The sequence below is a fragment of the Lepidochelys kempii genome, chromosome 7, assembly GCF_965140265.1.
Source record: "Lepidochelys kempii isolate rLepKem1 chromosome 7, rLepKem1.hap2, whole genome shotgun sequence".
NCBI lineage: Eukaryota > Metazoa > Chordata > Testudines > Cheloniidae > Lepidochelys > Lepidochelys kempii.
Genome location: NC_133262.1, coordinates 22177058 through 22200434, shown reverse-complemented (window position 1 = coordinate 22200434; position 23377 = coordinate 22177058). Strand labels below are relative to the sequence as shown.

At 46.1% G+C, this 23377-nt stretch overlaps 1 pseudogene; it reads right to left on the bottom strand.

Annotated features, from left to right (window-relative positions):
• Window positions 1–3205: 3205 nt before the first annotated feature.
• The window catches only part of LOC140915162 (large ribosomal subunit protein bL35m-like), a 173312-nt pseudogene continuing 153140 nt past the window's right edge, over window positions 3206–23377 (bottom strand).

The following is a 23377-nucleotide window of genomic DNA, read 5'->3' as shown; positions in this document are numbered from 1 at the left end:
AAGAGGGCAGTAGTGTCTCTAGAATCAGGAAGGCATTTGAGGCCATGGCCAGATTCCAGAATCCTTTTAAGATAGGCCATTTTGGGGACTTAAACGAGGAGAGCAAGGTTCCTCTAAGGAGGGGTGGCAGCCCTGCTGAGAAGGGTTGAGACAGATGGTGTTACCCATTAGCACAATTATGCTCACACAAGAGCCTTATTGCATGACAGGAAGCACTTCCCTGCACTAGGGGCAACAGAAGCCTCACTGAAGTAGCCTTCCCTGTTACTCCACCATCCCATTTATTGGTTTAGATTCACCTCTTGTACACATTGGCTTCTCTGGTGCTGGAAGGTGGATGTGACCTCTGCTGGGGTCCCAAAGTGTGTGGTCAAGGCAGCTCATCTCTTCATTAGCCTCCATTCTTGAGGCTGCTCTGGGGTCCCCAGCAGGAGCTAATTTGCTTTCCCTGATGTAGCCTGGCTGAGTGAAGGCCAATAGTATTTTCTGATCTCTGGCCTGGCTAGTCAGCATCCCCAACGCTGGGTCTGTGCAGCGATACAGATGGCAAAGCCAGTGTGAGGGGACATTTGGTGCAGCTCCTCACTGCGAGGAAGAAATAAGAAGGGTGTGTGTGTTACCTGCCCTAGCACAGGGCAGACTGACTCAGGGCTGTCTTGACTGTAACTGAGGTAGTCCAGAGTCAATCAGACATGGCTTGCTACAAAGTTTATGGCTTGCTGCACAGCTCAGTAATTCGTTAGCTCCTGGTCAGACTCCGTACTAGTTCCTGATGGGAATGATGGCACAGGAAAAGCTGTGTGCATCATACAGTAGCCCAAGGACATCCAGCTCTTGTACAGAGCAGGGAGGGTAAGGGGGTCACCCATGAGCATGATCATCCTGTGGCAATCTTACCATGGGATCATGTGTCAGGCTAGCCAGAGGTGATGCAGTCCTGTGAGATATTTCCCTGCGGACAGTGGTGCTCTTGAATGGTGTCATGTACTGGCTTTGTGCATACAAGTGTAACACTGACAGACCCCGGTCGTCGTTGGGCGGGCGGGATTCAACCTGAGACCTCTGGAGCTTAGAGCATGAGCCTCTACTGCATGACCTAAAAGCCATATGGCTGTTTGCTAACGTTATAGAGCAGATTCATTAATCTTTCTCTCTCAGTGCCACTAGGTGGGACAGAACACCACACCCAGGAGGTGTATGGGTTACATACTTCCCCTAGCTGAGGAAGTGTGTCCTGACCTTTAGAGACTTCCCAGTTGAAATCCCAGACAAGCCCCCACTTGTAACGCCAACAGGCCCCGGTTGTTGCCCAGTGGGATTGAATGTGGGACCTCTGTAGCTTAGTGCATGAGCCCCTCTCTCTCTATATATATCCCCTTCTCCCTCTTGATGCTGCTAGATGGGATAGAACACCACACCCAGGAGGTTTGTGGGTCACACAAGTAATGTTGCTCTCTAGTGGCTCGACCAAGAGAACAAGGGACCTACTACTACTGATGATTAGGGGAGATCTTATTTACGTCGACTGAAAGAGATCTGTGCTTTTGCAGCTTGAAGACCAGGAGTGATAGTTTTGTCAGTCCCTTCAGCAAGGCCAGGATTTCATTGCAGGGCTCTAGTCCCAGCTCTTTAGGTATGTGGTGCATCTAGTAACCAAATCTATTGCCTGCAGCACCTGGACTGTGGGGTACTGTGCTCCTCTGCCCCCAAAGAAGTACTGACAAGGCTAATTCATGGGCCAAGATGGGCCTCAATACAAGCAGATGCAACTCCATTGACCTCAGTGGAATTACCTCTGCTTACACCACAAGTGGATTTGGCCCTGTCATAAATATAAAGGGAAGGGAAAACACCTTTAAAATCCCTCCTGGCCAGAGGAAAAACCCTTTCACTTGTAAAGGGTTAAGAAGATAGGATAATCTCGCTAGCACCTGACCACAATGACCAATGAGGAGACAAGATACTTTCAAAGTTGGAGGGGGGGAGAAACAAAGGGTTTGGGTCTGTCTGTGTGATGCTTTTGCCAGGGACAGAACAGGAATGGAGTCTTAGAACTTAGTAAGTAATCTAGCTAGATACGCGTTAGATTCTGTTTGTTTAAATGGCTGAGAAAATAAGCTGCGCTGAATGGAATGGATATGCCTGTTTTTGTGTCTTTTTGTAACTTAAGGTTTTGCCTAGAGGGATTCTCTATGTTTTGAATATAATTACCCTGTAAGGTATTTACCATCCTGATTTTACAGAGGTGATTCTTTTTTACTTTTTCTTCTATTAAAATTCTTCTTTTAAGAAACTGAATGCTTTTTTCATTGTTCTTAAGATCCAAAGGTTTTGGTCTGTGGTCACCTATGCAAATTGGTGAGGATTTTTATCAAACCTTCCCCAGAAAAAAAGGGGGTAAGATTTGGGAGGATTTTGGGGGGAAAGACGTTTCCAAACGAACTCTATCCTAATAATAATAATACCGGTGTTAGACGGTTGGTGGTGGCAGCGAAAGTCCAAGGGCAAAGGGTAAAATAGTTTGTACCTTGGGGAAGTTTTAACCTAAGCTGGTAAAAGTAAGCTTAGGAGGTTTTCATGCAGGTCCCCACATCTGTACCCTAGTGTTTAGAGTGGGGAAGGAACCTTGACAGGCCCCTGTGCTTACTCCTAAGCCTACTCCGCCCCAAGGAGGAGCTGGTTGCCTAGCTTGTGTGTGGGAGTTTTCCAGCTTAGCGGAAGGTTGCAATTACAGAGGTGGCCAGAGAAAAAGAAAAGCCGGCATGCGCCACTGCCTTTAATGGAATGCAATGATTCTTCCAGGCTTGGGAGTAATATGGGAGATCTGGTTTTAATAAATTAACAGCCTACAAGTAACAATCTCAAGCAATTAAACTCCGGAATGAAGGCGAGCACCATGAAATGTATTCTGCAACGGCTGGGGGTGGCAAAGACAATCCCTGAGCAGTAGTGAAGACAAAAATCAAATAAAAATGCCCCAGAAGGGGAGAGAATGAGAGATTCACTCTCTCTTTCTAGTGCAGATTCTGGAAGGAGGAGTGTTGCATTCCTCTTCCCCTTTTTCCCCTGCTCCCCACTCCCTCAGTATCCTGATCCAAATTATTCTGAGATTCCTTGCTAGTCTAATTCTCCCCCTACCCCCGATTTTCTACTCACTCTTGCTGGCTATAAAAGGCAATAAAATGGCATCCCGTTGTTGCCCCGATTACTGAGGGATATCGGACAGGGGGCAGGTGGGTGGCGGGGAGCTGAATAGCTGGGGATATCTGGAAGCTGCAAAGAGAAAAAAAATGAAAAAAACCCAAGCAATTGCTAAGCCTCCCCTGTCTTACATTAATAGCCGGTATGGAATCCTCTTTGCCATAGAATTCAATTTATTTCCATTTAAAGGCTGTTCTTCTCAATCAATGCAGCTAATAAATAGCTGCTGATGGCCATGACCCCTGGGCTGAGGGAAGAATTTATCTTCTGAGCCAATTAAAGGGATTGAACAATTCCTTTTAATAACACTGTGGGATTTTAATACCAAAAAACTAAAGAAATCCTCCTCCTCCGTCTTGCAAAAAGAGGTCAGCGAGGCTCAGGCGAAGTCGGGATTAGATGCTTTAACTTGCCATGTGAAGCTCGCAGGGGGAATAAAGCCTTCCCAGTGTAAGCACCAGAATACTCCTCTCCTTTGCTACCCTTTAAAAAGAAATACATATTGGTGATTTATGTCTCTTTGTTTCCCAAGCACATTGGCCAGGCTTTAAAGGGATTATCAGGCCACATGTGTGGCAAGAGAGATGGAGAGACACAAGCACAGGACTGCGTTGTGTTTTCATCACCACTTCCTCTGGCTGGGGCATGGGGAGGCATCAGAAAGACAGCACACCATTACAGGACCCGTGAATCCTTTGCGTAATCTGCTGGGTAAACAGGGAAAGCAGCTGCAAAACTGTGGAAGGAGCATGTTTCTAGTGGCTGGAGCAGGAGAGTTGGGCACTGCCACTTCCTCGCTGCAAGAACTTGGGCCAGATACTTTAACCTCTCTCTGCCTCAGTTTCCCCATCTCTAAATGGCAGTGATGATACTGACCTAGCTCCCAGGGAAGATGGGAAAATGAGTTAATGTAAGTTTGTAAAGCCCTTTGCAAGTCCTCGGAGCTTAGATATCTTGGTCAGAGGCATGATATAAATGCCTGAATAAATAGATAGATAGTTCAGTCCTTGGAAGAAAGCATCTAGATAGATGCCAAAGAAAAGGTGAAAAAATAAGGGGTTTTATAAGTAAAAATCTATAAAGTTCCGAAAGGGCATGAAGTCCTGTTTATTTTTCAGACCTCCTGTCTAGGTGATTTTATGGCCCTTATAGCCATAGGATATGAATGTCTTTCAAACATTAATGAATTTACCCTCATAACACTGCAGTTAGCTTTAGTTTACTGATGGGAGACAGAGACACTAATTGACTTGCCCAAGGTCACACAAGAACTCTGTGGCAGAGCCAGGAATTAAACTCGGATCTCCTCAGTCCCTCTCCAGTGCCTTAAACACAAGCCTATCCTTCAGCCTGTCTCCTTCTGTGAGGCCACAAGAGGTGTGATTAGCCTAGGCACTTGGTCTGACAACCCTATGGTTTAAACAGGGCATTGCTAGTGAAGCATTTTAACCTCTTCTTCCAGCAGAGCCTGGATTTCAACCTGAAGGGTTTTCTACAAGGTTTATCTGGTCTCCCAGTCTTCCTGGAGGTGCAGTGGCATGAATGGACTCTGAGTGGGTTGAGAAGTGGGGGAGAATTTTATTGTAGTGGGTTGGGAGGTATTTTGTGGATACTAAAGCAATGGCATTTTTCACTTATGTTTTTATAAAGAATGTACAAGCTTCTAAGGTTTTATGGAACAATTCCATCCAGACAGGAAATCAGTTTACCTCTTGAGTAGGAAAGGAATAGAGTTTTGTAGTTATTACAAATAATAAATCCACAAAAACCACTGGAAATCTATAGTCAACCGGTATTAAATTTTCCATGTGCATGGGGGTGGGTGGATGTGTGCGTGTGATGCCACTGAGAATTGTGGCAATGCGTGAACATTTCCATCACGGTGTGCCTCATCTCTGAAGTGCAAATGGAACAGGTTGCTTTTCCTGGGTGAGCTGTTGATGAATGACGATTGCGTGCTACCAATTTCATGGGCTTGGAAGGAAAGCGTAATGGCAATCCTACCTCTTACAATTTACAGGACTTCAGTAGCATTTCAGTTCTTTCCCTCCCCTCACTCTAACTTCCATTGTGTATTAATTATCAGATGATAGTTGCCTCAGAGCACTCTCCTTCCACTAATTACGAGTCTGATTACAGGAAGAATGTGGAGCTGCTGGAGAGTTCCATTTGACAACCCTGGTTTGGAGAGCACAGTCCCTACATTTGCATGTTGCGGACTGTTGCAATAGTGCACATTTACTATTTGCGTGAGGGGCTGAAGCACCCACCTGGAATGGGGCAGACATCACTTGTTGCTAGAGAGGCTAGTGTTTAAAGAAGCTTTGTGTTAGTGCTGGATTGACAGACCTGGAGTCTATCATTCCGCTTAGCCACAAGGGATTATGATGCCCCATGTGCGGTGGAAGAGAACGACGGAAACCAGAGCAGGGCCACGTTGCATTAGCCTCACCTCTTCTTCTTTCAGAGTCATCAGGTGCAGCAAGGGCAGGAATAATGCAGGTATCCCTGATTTTAAAGGTCTTAGGCCAAGATTGTGGCTGTACAATGAAGGTGAGAGAACCTTCCATCTCCTAGTCAAGGGCTACCACAGTTACAGCCCTTTGCCCTCACCAGGTCCCTTCTGGGATCAACAGGAGTGTCTCAGCAGAAAACAAATAGGGAATTCGGTATTTAGCCCTTAAAATGGTGCTACAAGTTTTTCCATTTACCATCTAATTGTTGCCATACCTATTGCTGGACAGTTCCCAGATGTTGCTAGCTGAAAGAGAAGAGGAAATCTTGTGCGGATATCTATCCGTCCCTTATTGTAGGCATTTATAAGGCACTTACCTTGGTACGTAAATACAACCAGTCATGAAGGAGCCACCTTCACACCCCCTGACCAGGATTTTGGAACAACCAGAGAATGACCCCTGGAGAACCCATGCCAGGATTTACACTGAGCTCAGAGCATGCTGAGATGGGGTTTGGGAAATTTAGTCTGTGCTCTGTGGTTGCCAGTGGAGTGCAGATGTGATAAGCAGAGCTCATAGTTGAGCTCCTCGCTGTTGAGTCTTCATGCCTTGTCTTGAGGAGCTCCCAGTCAGCTCAGATGTCATCCTGAGCTTTAAATTGTTTGCTGCAACTAGACTGCTAGAGTCTGTGAATTTTTTAGTAAGACTGTAAACTCTGTGGGGCAGGGATGTTCTTGCTGTATGTGTGTACAGCACCTAGAATAATGTGACCCTGGTCCTGACTATGCCTGTAGGCACTGCCTTAGGATAAATAATAACAACATTCTGCTTTCATTCATTCTGTTTTAGCCAGCTAGTCTTCCCCTTTTGCTGTGGGAGGGCCCCACCTTGCCTGACTATGGATTTTGGGCTGTTCCTTATTTTTACTGAAAATCCTAGTCCCTGCATGTGGATGGCAACATCTCCCTCCCTGCTCACTGCCATCTGGCAGGCCTCCCCCTGCCTAGTCAGAATGCAGATCTGGGACTAGCTGTAGTGTGAATTGGGAATTCCTCCTCTTATGGCTAGGTTTGAAGGAGAATTGGGAGGAAGTGATTAAGGGGATCAAAGAAGCTGTGAAGTAAACCATGAGAAAGGCAGTTTAGGATCCTGCACCTTGAGATCTAAAAGGTACATTGTTCAGCCAACGGGCAGGGGCACAAGGCATTCTGGGTAGATCTGCTGTTTTGAACAGTTCATAATGATATATTAGAAAATGCTCAGTGCTTGTAGTTACATGCGTCTGCCTGTGTCTCTTAGAGTTTGAACTGAACCAACCTGCCCCGCTCTTTGGGGAGGGAGAATCAGAATCCAGACTGAGCGCAAATCCATATTTTGCATTTTGTCAAATAGATTGAACCAAATTGATGAATCCAAACTAAACATTCCTGAACTTGGTGGTGGCTCGGAGTGTGGAGCCATCCCTAGTTTGTCTGTCCATCTCTCTATCATTTTCCCTCTTGAGAAAGATGTTGGAAAATTGACCAGTATGTCACATCCCACCGAACTCCAGAAGGAGATTTGCTTTCCATGCAGGACAACGCTGCTTAAACTCGTTACAAGCATAGCCATAATTATTCCTCCTGAAGGGTTCTGCTCAGGTGTTGCACGGCAGTAGCACTTTATTATACGTCAACTCCCATGCCGTTTTACAACATTGTTTCCATGGTTACACACCACCCTCCGTAACCCCTGGAGGCCACAGAGATATGGGATTGCATTTCTCAGAGGCAAGAGCTGTCATGTATGGAGACTGTTTTAATAACTGATGAAGAGTAAAGCGCTAACCTGTGGTTAGGCCCCAGTTGTGAGAGAGCTGCCCTATGCATAGCTCTTGGTGGTGGGAAGCACTCGAGGTCAGAGGTGGAGAGAAGTGTGAGATATTGCTGGGCCTTCGGATGGTGTTGTGCATCTTCCAACCAGCCAGCCTCTCACCTTGTTCACCAGTAACAAACTCATAACTGTCATCTACTGAATCTAATAATAGGGACGTTGCAGAGGTTTGGACGAGGAGAAGTTAAAGCGAAAGAAAAAAGGAGGAATAATCAGTTTGTGCCACCAGAGGATGGTCCCTCTTTATGCTGGCAGTTGATATAGCAAGTTAGCCAAATGTTTCTGGACTGAGACTTTAAAATGATGGGCCAGGTCCCCAGCTAGTGCAAATCGGCGTAAATCCATTGATGTCAGTGGTGCTAGGCTGATTTATACCAAAGGATTTGGACCAAAATATCTTTTTCTTTCCAGAACCATGGATTGATTACATTGATATTTGACTTTTTTGGTCTCCGTTTTAATAATGGAGCTTTTACAAAGAAAGGGGATCTTGTGTTGAAGTGACTGACTGATGCGGAAAGATTAAGGATCCATTTGGTGTCTGAAAGTTTATGGATGTGAGTGGTTGACATCTGTTTATGATACTTAGCTGCTTAGCTACCTATCAACTATGCCCACAAATCGGATACTGCCATTTGATATCTGCCAGCCATAAACTCTGCCTTCTATGTGCACCTGCATATTTATCAGTATCCGGGCAACACGGCCTACTCCATGAGGAGAAATTTGGGAGTCTAGGGTGAGAGATGGAAAATGGTTCTTTTTTCTCTTGCAGAAATATTCAACTTTTGGCCAAAAACCTGAAAACCCCCAAAACAAATTTTTTTTGGTAGAAAACAGATCTTTGTCTGCGTGAAAACATTGCCATCTGGGGGGGTTTCAATTAAAAGTCAAAATTTTCTGCAGAAAGCAGATGTTTCCACAAAATTCTCATTTAGTCAGCAACCCAATTTTCCACCAAAAACCAGTTTAGATGGAAAATTTCATCTGCCATATATTGAAAGAGTCTTACTGGTAATAAGAACAGGAGGCCTTGTGGCACCTTAGAGACTAACAAATTTATTTGAGCATAAGCTTTCGTGAGCTACAGCTCACTTCATCGGATGCATTCAGTGGATGCTGTAGCTCTAGAAAGCTTATGCTCAAATAAATTTGTTAGTCTCTAAGGTGCCACAAGTCCTCCTTTTCTTTTTGCGGATACAGACTAACACGGCTACTACTCTGAAACTTACTGGTAATAGTGGACAACACGATAGATATCTGTTTGCAGTGTGATATGACTCCAAAACCAAACCAAACAAAACCACAAACAAATCCCATCAACAACAACAAAAACCCAACACTGCAATTTTTGGATGCATCTATACAGGCATCACATCATGAAGTAGGGAGGTAACAGTCCCTGTCTACAAGGTTCGGATACATCCACAACTGCAATATTGCATTCAGTTCCAGGCACAACATTACCAGTTATTGCCTTCATCCTGGCAAACCCCAAGGGACATGGCTTCCTTGCAGATTGAGTGCCACCCACATCCATCTCTGGATAGATCCTTAAGGTGGTCTGGCAGGACATTCAATTTATGTCCATCGCTGGAATCTTATCATGCCCCGAAAGCTTCTGGTGCCTATATGATCACTGGCCATGTAGCAGCATTCATTGGTAAACATGCTTTGGAATTCATTGGTCTTCCATTCTAATAATATATGCAGTTTGGTTGTAGCTGTGTTGGTCCCAGAATATTAGAGAGACAAGGGGGGTGAGGTAATATCTTTTATTGGACCAACCTCTGTTGGTGAAACAACCTTTCGAGCCCCACAGAGCAGCTTGTCTCTTTCACCAACAGAAACTGGTCCAATAAAAGATATTACCTCATCCACCCTGTCATTCTAATACCATGTCCATGCTAAGAAAGCCACTGAAACTGATCCAGTGCTGATGGAGGCAGTTACTGGGTTCAGCTTTCATAGAATCATAGGGTTGGAAGAGACCTCAGGAGGTCATTTAGTCCAACCCCCTGCTCAAAGCAGGACCAGCCCCAACTAAATCATCCCAGTCAGGGCTTTGTCAAGCCTGACCTTAAAAACCTCTAAGGATGGAGATTCCACCACCTCCCTAGGTAACCCATTCCAGTGCTTCACCACCCTCCTAGTGAAATAGTTTTTCCTAATATCCAACCTAGACCTCCCACACTGAAACTTGAGACCATTGCTTCTTGTTCTGTCATCTGCCACCACTGAGAATAGCCTAGCTCCATCCTATTTGTAACAGCCCCCAAGGTAGTCGAAGGCTGCTATCAAATCTCTCCTCACTCTTCTCTTCTGCAGACTAAATAAGCCCAATTCCCTCAGCCTCTCCTCATAAGTCATGTGCCCCAACCCCCTAATAATTTTCGTTGCCCTGCGCTGAACTCCCTCCAATTTGTCCACATCTATTCTGTAGTGGGGGCCCCAAAACTCAGTACTCTGTACTCCAGATGTAGCCTCACCAGTGCTGAATAGAGGGGAATAATCACTTCCCTCGATCTGCTGGCAAGGCTCCTACTAATGCAGCTTAATATGCCGTTAGCTTTCTTGGCAACAAGGGCACACTGTTGACTCATATCCAGCTTCTCGTCCCCTGTAATCCCCAAGTCTTTTTTTGCAGAACTGCCGCTTAGCCAGTCGGTCCCCAGCCTGTAGCAGTTTATGGGATTCTTCCATCCTAAGTGCAGGACTCTGCACTTGTCCTTGTTGAACCTCATCAGATTTCTTTTGGCCCAATCCTCTGGACCCTATCCCTACCCTCCAGCGTATTGTCCTCTCCCCACAGCTTAGTGTCATCCGTGAACTTCCTGAGGGTGCAATCCATCCCATCATCCAGATCATTAATGAAGATGTTGAACAAAACTCGCCCCAGGACCGACCCCTGGGGCACTCTGCTTGATACTGGCTGCCAACTGGACATCGAGCCATTGATCACTACCTGTTGAGCCCGATGATTTAGCCAGCTTTCTATCCATCTTATAAGTCCATTCATCCAATCCATACTTTAACTTGCTGGCAAGAATACTGTGGGAGACTGTATCAAAAGCTTTGCTAAAGTCAAGGTATATCACGTCTACTGCTTTCCCCATATCCACACAGCCAGTTATCTCATCATAGAAGGCAATCAGGTTGGTCAGACATGACTTGCCATTGGTGAATCCATGTTGACTGTTCCTGATCACCTTCCTCTCCTCCAAGTGCTTCAAAATGGATTCCTTGAGGACCTGCTCCATGATTTTTCCAGAGACTGAGGTGAGGCTGACTGATTTTTGAAAATACTGTTTTCTGAACTTGTCTGGCCACTTGCTATGGAGTAACTGATGAAGACAATGAGAACTGAAAAAGTAAATCCTGTGTTCTTCAGCACTCCTCAGTGCCCATGTTTTAATTCTGTGTAGTAAAGTTGGTATCATCGTGGTACTATAGATTTGCAGCTTCATGGCAAGCCTGATGTTATGATGTCCCTCAGTTTGGTGAATTGCAGCAGCTGAGGGTCAGTCTGGTTGGTCAAGAAGCCACATGGATTGTTCTGGTTATTAATCTGGATAAAACTAAGTTCCTGACCATTACCATGAAGAAGCCCCCAGCTCCAAATTACAACCAGATCAGTATTAACCAGTCCAGATGGGACACTGAGCAGGTGGCAACTGTCAAATGACTGGGCAGCCTCATAAAGAGTACTGGAGAATGGCATGAAAGATACAGACACTCATATAGCAGCAGCTGCTGCCGTATTTTGGGCTGTTCCGTGGCCTCTGTGGTGATGTCGTGATCTCAGCCACATTACCAGTAGCTAATGACAAATGGGAGGAAGTTGGGGGAAGAGCAGCCAAATGATCATGTGGCTGGAGAAAGTGATTTATGTAGAAAGACTCAATCAGTGAAGGGTAGCTCAGAGATCACAATGTGTGCTTGGGTGTGCGTGGGGAAATGATAACAGCCTAAAAATATTTGAAAGGTGTAAACATGAAAGTGGGAGAGGAATGATCACTGGGACTCCGTATGGTAGAAGGTTCTGAGCTAGCACATCTCATTTCAGGATCAAGGCCTTGGCAGTGCAACTAGGAGTGAGCAGGGCATTGCTACTGTAGACTACTTAGGCTGTATTCTTTTATTTTACAGATATGGATCACCCCAGCCCCACTGGTGAATATGATTGTAACAGGAAAGCGCACTGCTAAAACATCATCCCCAAATAGAATAAAGCTACCAAACATGACCCGCTTTCTTTTACTTCATTGCAATAGCTGCCCCAGCCCTGATCATCCCCTTCTTGTCCTGTCGTCATACTGCTTCCTGCCACATCCGTGCACCTGTGATTGCCTGATCATTGCACTCTGCTTGGTCACTGGAAGGGCATTAATGCCCAAGAAGCTGGCATTGCAGCAGAAGCTTCATGTTTTGAGGCTTTCTGTCGCAGACAAGCACAGGTACTGGGGGCTGTGATACGGCCCCATTTGATGATCACATCTTCAGACCAGCCAACTCCAGTGTGGGGTCAATTAAGGCAACGCCATAGAGTCCAGGGCTGATCTGGTTTGGGTGGTAGGTGTTCAACTGGGGGGAGCCAGAGTGCACAGGCTATAGGCGCGTTCTCTGCTCTTGTTTGCCAGAACCAAACACTTGTCTGTTTGGTGACAATGTTAGGGGTTTAAAGGTGGCAAAAAAATCTCTATTGTGACTTCAATCAACTCAGTGCCAGTGTTATATCTGATAAAGGATGTCTTGGATCTGTGCATTGCCCTGTGCCCTGATCCAAAGCACATTGAAGTCAATGGGATTGTTTCCATTGATTTCAGTGGGCTTTAGAGCCAACCCTCTGTATCCAACTGCCATTTGTCATCTGTGTTCTTCCCTCCCTTCTCATGTAATAAAGTACCATATGGATCATCATTAACAGGCAATGAGACTATAAAGAAATCATTCTATATTTTATTTGGCTCTTGTTGTGTTATAGATACAAGGCTGGTTCCTCAGTTGAAGTGGAGCTACACTGTTTCATGATCGCTGAAGATCTGACTCCCTGTTTTGTGTGGAAATCTTCCTGTCTCGTTGAGTTTTCCAAGGATATAAATAAACGTGAGAGACATGTGGCCTTGCCTTGATGAATTATTCTGGAGGTTAATGGGCTAGAGGATTTGTGGGCAGAAATGATTAAATAAAAAGCACTTTAATACAGTCATGTTGCGGAAAAGCCGTCGAGGAACCACAGTAAGTATGTAACTGGAACAGCCTTATGTTAGTTATCACTGTTACAAATCTATTAGTCCCACAATCTGCAGCCCGGGCTGGGGCTGATGAGCTACGCTGGTGGGAACACGAGTCATTTCCTGAAATATATGTAGCTTGCAAATCTTTTAGACTGTTAGCCAATTCCTTTTCTTTCAGTTTAATTAGAAAATAAAACATGGCCTTAAAAACTCCAAGTACAATTGGCTGAAAGCATGTCGCTGATGCTCTGTGTTACTGACACTGCTGCTTTAGCACACAAGGGTCAGGTAGAACCATTCCCAGAGCACAAGGTTTCCATGGGAGAGTGAGAGCTGAACAGCCAGAGCGGCTAATGTCTGCAGTAATGTCATAGGAGAGTGGGAACTCCATCATTGTATTAATGCCCTTGCAGTTAGAATGTGTGACAAGTGACAAGTACAGGGCTGGCTGGAGTCCTCTGCATCCCTCCTTGCTTTAGCGCAGGAGCTTTGGAAACTTTAGAAGATTCTTGTAAGCTGGTGGGCTGTTTCACCACCCCAGGAAGAGAAGCAAACACCTCACCCTAGTCTTTTAAAGGCTCCTGCTTCAGTCGCACAGGGTATTGTTTGCCATAACACAACTGAGCTGGTTACAGTCTCCGTCGGATTTTCTCTTGGCTCCACTACCCAGGTGCAAAGATATCCTTCATCTCAGCCCCTTTGGCCCACCCTCCTCTTTCTTATATGCCCTGCCCAGCCATGTGATAGGCATGGATCCCTTAACCCTTTCTGGGTGGCTGCTTCACTTTGTCACAATTCTGTTTGGCTAAGCAAAAGAATATTTAGACTAAATGTTAGAAATGGTTTGTAAGGGTGAGGCCTATTGAGAGGTGAAGGGTTTCCCAAAAGGAGGTGCTAGCAGCTCCATTGTTTGAGACAACTGGCCTTAGAAAAGCCTTGTTGGATATGCTCCAGGGGACAATCCTGTATTGGCTGAGGGAGGGACAAGATAGCCATGTACTGTAGGTAGTTTCCGTGTCATGTGTCTGTGGGACTAGCCCATTAGCCATGCTTTACGCGGAGAGATATGGCATAGTCACCTGTTGCAAACTAGCAACATCCAAACCTTGGTGTGCCAATCAAGGGCTTCATCTCAAAGCTCTTTATAGAGGATCTCAAAGACACTACACCCAAGTGGGGCTGCAGTTTCAATTCTGTAGCAGGTGGGAGTGTATATGCTAGAGAGAGGGTTTTTTTTACAAGCTTGGCCTGCTGAGGGGTAATGAGAACTTAGCATAGTAATAAATTATGCACTTGTTTGTAGCTCTGGAAGCCCAGTCTAGGACAAGTCTCTCATAAGAAGTTAGGGGAAAATCCTCTTTCTCCTGCTCTGTGGGCACAGGGGGTCCTGCCTGCAGCAGAAGTGGTGGGGTCAACTGCAGAGAGAGGCTCAGGAGGCATGGAGACTGCCTGGGGAAGAGAGCATGCCATCTTATGCAATGGAGCCCTCTGAGGGCTACTTCCATGGCAGGGTGAAATGGGTAACTGGTAGGGGTGATCAGGCTGGAGAAGAGGGGAGGCTGGAGATGGTGACTGTAGCTTGTTTCATGTACGGTGTACTAGGTAATAACATGAGAGTCCTCCATGCTTGTAAAACTAAACTGGGTCTTTATTAAGAGACTACTTAGAGAGGTGCTGCAGCTAGCATTCCAGCCATGTGCACACAGACTGACTTTGTGGTGCCTTGCCCAAACTCCCCTCTCCTGCGCTCCTCCTTCCAAGTTCCATGCAGGTTGCTACACTGATGAGGTGCTCCTCTGCCACTTTGCAGCCTGATAATGTATGTGGAGGTAGATTCCCTGCAGTATAAAATCATAGAAATGTAGGGCTAACAGGGACCTCGAGAGGTCATCAAGTCCAACCCCCTGCACTGAGGTGGGATCAAGTAAACCTAGCCCATCCCCGACAGGTATTTGTCCAACCAGTTCTTAAAAACCTCCAAGAATCAGGATTCCACAACCTCCCTTCCGCCTATTCCAGTACTCAGGTAGCCTTATAGTTAGAGAGTATTTCCTAATATCTAACCTGAATCTACCTTGCCACAGATTAAGCCCACTACTTCTTGTCCTGCCTTCAGTGGACGTAGAGAACAATTGGTCACACTCCTCTTTATAATTGCCCTGAACATACTGGAAGATTGTTGTCAGGTTTCCCCTCAGTCTTCTTTCCTCAAGACTAAACATGCCCAGTTTTTTAACCTTTCCTCAGAGGTCAAGTTTTTGAAATCTTTTATCATTTTTGCTGCTCTCCAATTTGTCCACATCTTTCCTAGTGTGGTGCCCAGAACTGGGCACAGTACTCCAGCTGAGGCCTCACCAGTGCTGAATATAGTGGGACAACTACCTTCTGTGTCTGACATGCAACACTCCATTTGAAATGCTTCCAAACTGGCCCATTTGCCTGACGCTTAAAACATACGGTAGGATGCAAGGATGTGAGATAGCTAGATATATATACCCACATGTATGCATGGAAACTAGCTAAATGCACACAGTAGTCAATTCTAAATGGATTCTGCTAAATACTGAAGACCTCAGTTCTTACTCAGCCACTTCTCCCACTGAAGTCAGTGAGCATTTACCTGAACAAGGATAGTAGGATTTAGTCCATTATATTGAATTTAGTTGTTTCCTGGTTCTTATTCAAGCCTTACCTGGATAAGAACATCTGGACTAGACTCTATGGGCCATATTTTGACCTTTCTCCTCTCTAGAGTGTTTAATGGTGGAGCAGGAGGCATATACAGCTGTGGCAACCCAGTAAGGTGCTCAGAGCTATTCTGTCTGTGTGGGGCTGACACAGGCAGACTGCCTCAAGGAAGCGATGTGGAGACCGTATTGTATAGTGCTCCTTACACCTGCTTGTTTATTACCTCTAGCACCTGCTAGCAAGTACACAGAAGAATGGGTGCCTCTTTATGACCCCTTGGCTACCAGGGGCCAGATTTCGGGTGCACCTCTGCAGGGTGGGCACTAGGGACCAGGGCATAAACTGACCCTTCCCCCCCACCCAGCCCAAGTTAGATCAGGCCCTGACTTTTCCACATCCCCAGCCCAACATGGAATGCTCCCTGCACCTTGTACCTGTGACACAGAGGCCTGTTGGTGGTTCACTACTCTGGGTCAAGAACTGCTGTCAGGTCTGACAAACTCACTACACCTAACACACTGTTCTCATTATATGTACCCAAAGGTGGCATGCGGTATATCACTGAAAAACTAATAAGTTACTGCTCATTAATATTATTGCATCATGTATGGATGGTTAACCCACAAAAAACATATACATGTATGCTGGAAATAAGTCACTAAAATGTGTTTAAACCAGGCATGTCAGGGGGAGTTGACAAACAGGTTTTCTCCAAGAAAAGAGGCCAAAACCTCAAACCAGGTGTGGCTAAATTCAGTGGACTATTCATTGGTATGGGAGGTTACAGGAAGTGATCATTTGCATTGTAAAAATCACCAGTGGGGGAGAAGACAGCATGGCATCCAGACCCAGCAGGGAAAGGGAGCTTTGTCTAGCCTTACTTTTCAAAGGTTTACTGACCTATAAAAAGAGAGGTGAGAGAACCCATCATTATCCATCACTGGTACATCTGATAAAACATCACTGGTACATCTGATAAAAGTGGATCCTTCAACCCAGGGGGTTGAAGTTGGTGGGAACTGAATATAGGTGAGAAACCTACTTAAGCAAAGATTGGAATTTGCTGAAGTTAAGTTTTAGTTTTACTTTTGTTTGTAACCATTTCTATCTGTACCCCGGTACTTGGTAGCACTTAAACCTATGACATTTTGTTTAATAAGCTTGTTTTACTTTTACTATAAACCAATTCAGTGCTGTGTTTGAAGGGAAGGGTGTGTTTACCCCAGTTAGACTAATGAGCTGCAGTGTATTGTCTCTTTAAAGGAGCAATGAGCATATGTAGTAACTTCTGTGAGTGTTCCAGGAGAGGGCTGACATTGCAGGGAGACATCTCTGGGGAACTTGGGAGTTGGGGTTCACTGCAGGTTACCTGCAAGGCAAGGTTTGGGCTGGCAGAGTCCTGAAGAGTTTGCTAGCAAGACAGACAAGCTGGTGTGTCAGGGAGTTGTCACAGTGACTTGCTGAGGCTGAGAGGGGTAATACAGTAACTCAGTTCTGGGGACTTCAGCATAGTGCCAGACGATTTGGGGAAAATTCATGACTGGGATAGTGTTGGCATCACTCTGAAAAAATGAACTGGGTGGTGGAAGCCAGGGTAAGACCCGGATGCTTATGGGCTGGCTGCTGGTGTCAGGGCTGAGAGCCACAGCAGCGTAGCATTGAAGTCACCCAGAGTTGCAGGGCAGGTGGTGACACACCCCTTGATGGTTTGCATTGAACCCCAAAACATCACACCCAGCTTTTCACCTGCTGGGGATCCCTTATGGCAGGGGAATCCTCAGCTGCTATTCTAAGGCAGTTTCAAGTCCTCTGTGTGCTGCTGATCAAGGATCTGGCCCATGAAGTGCCCCCAGGCAAGCTAGCAGCTGCCTACCCTTAGTGCTAATGTCAGCATTCTGCTTAAGTCCCACACAGGAATGCTTGGGAAGGGAGAAGAGAGGCTCCCTTTCTCTCATAACTCACTTACATAGGGGGCAGCCAGACTTTAACCCTATGTTGTCAGAAATCTCAGGGTCTTTGTTTACCCACTTGGATATCGTAAACATCCAGAAAACCTCAGTGTTACCCTTTACTGGAGGTCACAGGACAGGGGACTAGATGGCTGGTTGGGCTGCTCCAGCACGGCAAGTCTTATGCTGCCCTAAGTGGTGGTGATCTCGAGAAGCACATTATTGGCTCCTATTGATTAAGAGAAGCAAGGGGACTTACAACTTTTCTGCCTTCAAGGACAGCTCTGGCTAAATAAGTCTTAGGCTGTCCAGTTAGGTATTGTCTGCTTGTCAAGATGTCTCCTGCAGACTCTGGGAATCCAGAGGTGACACGGAGGGTTTATGAGGGTCCTCCGCCATTAGCTCTCCAACAGAGGGCTATCTACAGAACGTCATTCTTGACAGGCGTGATTATACCTAATGCTCTGTCAAAACGTTACAGCTTTAAGAAACCTGCTGTCAGTCTCAATCAGTGAGTGCCTGAAGCGGTCAACCCTTTATTTTTAGGTTTCAGAGTAGCAGCCATGTTAGTCTGTATCCGCAAAGAGAAAAGGAGTACTTGTGGCACCTTAGAGACTAACAAATTTATTTGAGCATAAACTTTCATGAGCTACAACTCACTTAATCAGATGCTAGTCTCTAAGGTGCCGCAAGTCCTCCTTTCCTTTATTTTTAGGCAGCATTAGCAGGCCTCCCATCTGAATTCCAGCAGACAGATTAAAGACCCCATATCTGTACACTGCCAAAGAAAGGCTGTTCTGATGGCCTTTCAGTTCCCCCTCTTCCACTGTCCAAAATGTTGCTGAGATCTCTTGGGCTCCATGTGGCGTTTAGGGATCCCCAACGCTCCATGAAGTCCTGCAGCATAGTCACCAAAAATATTCCATGATCTGAACCCAAGCGATGTTCCAAATTCAGATCTGGGAAAAGTGGAGTCTTTTGCCAAAAACACACCTACCCCCCTGCAAAGAGAGGTGGAGTCTCAGAACTCAGAGCAATGTGAAGAACATCAGAGGAAGAGCTGAAGTTTGAACCTAGCCCATGTCAGTGCTACATAAACACTGTTTTCCTAATAAGCACATTCACATGCCCTTTCATGTATCCCGAATTTAACAACTAGGCTCAGACTGAAGCGATGTTTGATTGTGTAGAGATGAAGATATAGTCTCAAGCTGAATATTCAGCTAGCTAGAGCTGAATGCTTTAAATGTAGCCAATCTCAGGATCCTGAAAGAAAAGCCCCTCATTCCCTGGTGATTGTCTCTGGTATATGTGTCACTAAAGTTCACATGAGAGACTCATGCGTTCCCATTATCAATTATGGAGATTGGGACCATTGTGTTGATTCCCAGGCTGTTTAGATTTAACATTCTCCACAGTTAGTTCTGCAGATATATGGTGATGTGTCCTTTTCATGCTGCAGCGGGCTGCATTGAAATCTTGACTGACACCTCTTATCAGATAGGGGCTGCCTTTCCACTGGCTGCTCTTTAGAGTGATAAATGGCAGAAGTTTGAGAGTTTGCTTGTATCTGGGTGCTCCATCTGAGGTTTTGGGCAGGTAATTATCCTGAGGCCCATGAGACTTGGTGATGAAATCCAGTGCTGTGATTGTATATACAACTGGTTAGCAGAAAGGTCGGAGATTCATGGTATCCATGGCCTAGAAAGAATCTACTAGGAAAAGGGGTGGAAGAACTGGCTCAGATAAAATTAGAATGAAGATTCTCCCAACCCAAACTTTTCTGATATTTTAAACAGAGGTGTGAGGCTCCCCTAAATGGGGCATCAGCAGGCATTGAATTTGGGACCTCCACATTTGAAAGTCTGAGCCTCTGTTGATGTAGCTAAGGTACTAAGCCTCTTACCTGGGTAGTAGTAGCAAACTGGTACACTTTTTATATGGTCCAGCTAGGAGAAGGAGACAAGAACCCACAATGGGTTTGTATAGGAAACACATGGATATCTCTCTTCCCCACACAAACCTTTACTTCATTTAGTCTTGGTGAAAAGTGCCAGACTGAAAGGCCAGGATACCAAAGTCTTCTCTCTGTCCAAAAGTCAAGCACAACACGGGGGTTTGCAGAGCAAACTTCCACCTGTTGCTCCTTTCTATTGGTCTCAACTCTTTTCTGCAAGGGCCATCTTTAGGGAGAAGAGGAAGGTTAGCTTTCAAGGGCCATTCAACCCTTCTGTGTTTCTTTTTGGGATCCTAATGGGGTTGAGCACTGTGGCAGTGGCAGCTTCCTAGGCTGTTGACCCTCATCCCCGGGGAACTGGGCTGAGACGAGGGCTAGTTGCAAATTTGTTGCCTTTTTTATCAAAATTCCGAATTCTAATGAAAGAGGACAAAAGGTACATGAACATTTTCACCAAAAAACCCCACACTCTCTTTTGTTTTTAAATAGCACTTATTTGGACCACCAAACTCCTGCAGGTCAATGAGCACTTGGCAGAGGGTAACAACATATGGCCACCGCTGATTAACCTGTGCCAGGTTCAAATTGGCAGCCTGCAGGCAGACGGCTCCATAGCCCATCATCATCATGTCCCTGTGAGACCTCCAGTTCTTCTACAAGGGAATTCTAGACAGGTGTGATTATGCCCAGTCCTATGTCAAAACTTCCTGGCTATGATGAGAAACTGACTGTCATCCTGATTTCTGTCCACCCACATCTCAATCAGAGAGTGTCAGCACCTTTTCAGCTTTGTCAGTGATCCAGCGAGGACATCAACAACCCGATTAAAGATTGATTCACTTTCATTTGCAGTCAAAGAAACGCTGCTTGGACTGCAGTTGTTGCAATTGTACTCTGCTAGACTAGGGAACAGCTCGTGAGGTTCTTCAGAGCCGCAGGTGTGAATAATTCATTCAGCCAGAGTTGACACACTCAGAGAAATTAAAGATGGAAATGCTCTATCGAGACATCTGGTTCATTTTCCCGTATATCACTTGTCCAGCCTAGAAATGTGCCCTCCAGCACATTCTTCAACGCGGCGTCCAGTCTAGCTGTGCAGCTGCAATAATAAAGGACTTTGGCTCAAATTAACTTCAGCTGCTTTTCCTGGATAGAAGCACTGAGCCCAGAGCAAATCTCAGTGAGTTCACTGGCTAGCCACACACCCTGCCAAGGGGGTGAGCGTGTTCCACTTGTACCAAAGGGGAAGGCTGGCAGTCCTTGTGGTAACAAGGCGAAAAGGGGGAACAGTCAGACATTTGGTGACAGTTTGCATTATCCGAACTGCAGCTAAGGGGTAATGCTGTAGGGTCTGATCCTGCAGCCCTGAGTCAGCAACCATGCTGAATCCAGGGGACAGGGTCAGGGTGTTTTAGGTCATTAGCTGCCCCACTCCAGTGGTGCAATTAATCTATGCAAGGGGTCGCTGCTGTTTTGTGCACCCATATCCAGGTGAAACTGGCACAGTTGGCCCACATAGCTCTGTTGCTAGTGATGCCCTTCATTTATGCACCAGCTGCTGCCAGCCAGAGGCCCTGCGCTTCCCCTTTTACAGTGCAACCATTTGGTGTTGGATGCAGCTGGTGATTTAGATGCAGCAGGATGTGCTCTTTGCTGTGTAATAGTGCCTTAAAGGGCCATGCTGGGGAATAACAGGGGTGCAGCATCCCTCTTTAAAGCCAAGGAGCCACACTGTCAAGGGCTGCCCACTCTGCTCCATGCCTAACAAGCAGTGCAAAGGCCCTTTGCTGGTACTTCAGCCTCTCCTCGCCAAGCCGGGCTCTGCAAAACGAGATACATTCTGAAGTGAAGGACAAAGAACGCTGGCTCTGTGCTCAAACTCCTGAGTCAGATCGTTTAGGAGCTTTAGGGTAACAATTGCTTCATCTGTTTTTTGTTTTCTCCCCCCCCATCCCTAACATACCCTTTGAGCTGTTCTTTAATTGAAGTAAACGGAGCAGCTGCTACGTTGTGTGTTGTTTTTCCCATTTTCCCCTGTGACTCACACATTTCCTTCCTTAATGTCTCTATCTTCCATCGGTCTGTGCTAATGAAGCCCCACATTTCAGCTGCTGACTTTCTGAAGTCGTCTGGCTGGAATTTTCTAACTCATTTAAATTAATTTCCCACTTTCCCTTTTACCCCCTGCTGCCTCGCTCTCATTTCCACACCTCCTCTCTTTTTCTCTGTCTCCCCATCCTTGTTTCATCTTTGCCTCCTTCCTCTTCTGATGCTCCTTCGCTTTCTCCTCTTTCACCTTTACAGTTTCTGCACTCCGTCTTGCCCCCCCCCCTCACTTCTCCAGCTCTGCCTCCCTTCTCCCCTCTGCGGTCATAGAATCATAGAATATCAGGGTTGGAAGGGACCTCAGGAGGTCATCTAGTCCAACCCCCTGCTCAAAGCAGGATCAATCCTTGTCCATTGCTACTTGTAGCGCTGTTTTTTGCTATCACCTGGACCTCTGATGGTTTCTCTGAGCTCTTCTCTGCATCCCTGCGGGAGCCAAAATAGGAAGGGGATGGAAGAATCACACTCTTTCCCCCATAAAAAACCCCTTTCACGAACAAGGTCTGATAGTTCATCATACACATCTGGAGGGAGGCTGATGAATGTGCCCTCTGACTAAAAAGGTCTAATTTCATGAGGTCCTTATCTTTAGGAGTTCCTTGATGGATCTGATCTTTTCTCCTGAAGAACAGATACTACTAGCAACCCTGGTGCCGGATGCATCTAAAAATGCTCAAAGCTCTGGTCAATGATTTTCAGTCTAGTTCACGTAAAAGCTTCAATGTTGTTTTTAAACAACACCTCCAACCTTGCCTGAGTTGACGTGGCACTGGGCTCACAGCACCTTTGTGTTGCTGGACTGGGCAGAAGGCCACATAGCCAACCAGCCTCTGGCAATGGCCAGCAGTGCCTGTAGTTTCCAAGGAGGGTAGTCTCACCCCCATACTGTGCCCCCGCTTGCACAGCGAGGGTAGATCTCTGCAGACGATCAGCTTAGGCCCTGAAACATGACGTTCCTAGGCCTCTGGGTGAGTCACAAACCTCCCTCACCAAGGATGCATGGGCACAAAGAACTGTACCAGCGCAAGATGCAATCAGTGCGTGTACCATTGAGATGTTAGGGAGAGAGGTCCCAAGCAGCTGGCTTGGCACCAAGATGAGGAATTCCTCCCCACTGCTCGGTTGGAGCTGCTCCTAGCTCACTGCCACTGAAGGGAGCTATAGAAGAACCTCCACACAGGCATTGGTGGGCTCTTCCCAGCATCCAGCTCCTGGGGATGGCATTTAATTTATGTCATGTCACAGGTGCCTTTAAACGGCTTCCAGACATAAGTGCTGGGAAAGGGCACAGCTACCCACCTCCCTGTGATTATCTGAGCTCCAAGAAGGAGCAGAACAGCACCCCTGTTTTTTTCCTATTGCTGGACTTGAGACCCAGGGGACGGTGGGGCGGAATCCACCCTCTGCCTTTTATATCGCCAATGGCCTTAAACCCACAATGCGTAATTCAGGGGCAGGGGAGGCAATGACAAACTCCTGTGTGCTAACAGGAGGATTAAAGCCTCCACTGCTTTTCATTTTCCTTGTGACACTCGTTTCGTCTGCAGACTTGGCTGCTCCGAGATGGGAATGCTAACGTGGGGCCTGTGCGTGAATTAATTTGCAGGCAAGTCCTGCATACCTAGGAGGCCTGACTACCATGGAGGCAGTGACACAGACCAATAGGAGCTGCCCTGGTCCATGTCAGGCACAGGCAACTGCCTGTATACATTAGTGCATGCTTAATTTGTTCACCCAAACTCTGTTCTGTGTGTGTGTGTGTGCGCTCAAATCAGGGATTCTGTGTGTACATGGTCAGTTTCACGCCTGTTGGTTATTACGATTATTGTTAATTTCCAGGTGAGCTAGGACTGGTAAGCACTTTCCAAATTTATCTGTCTTAAGTACTTCTATGGCCCCCATGATTGTAAT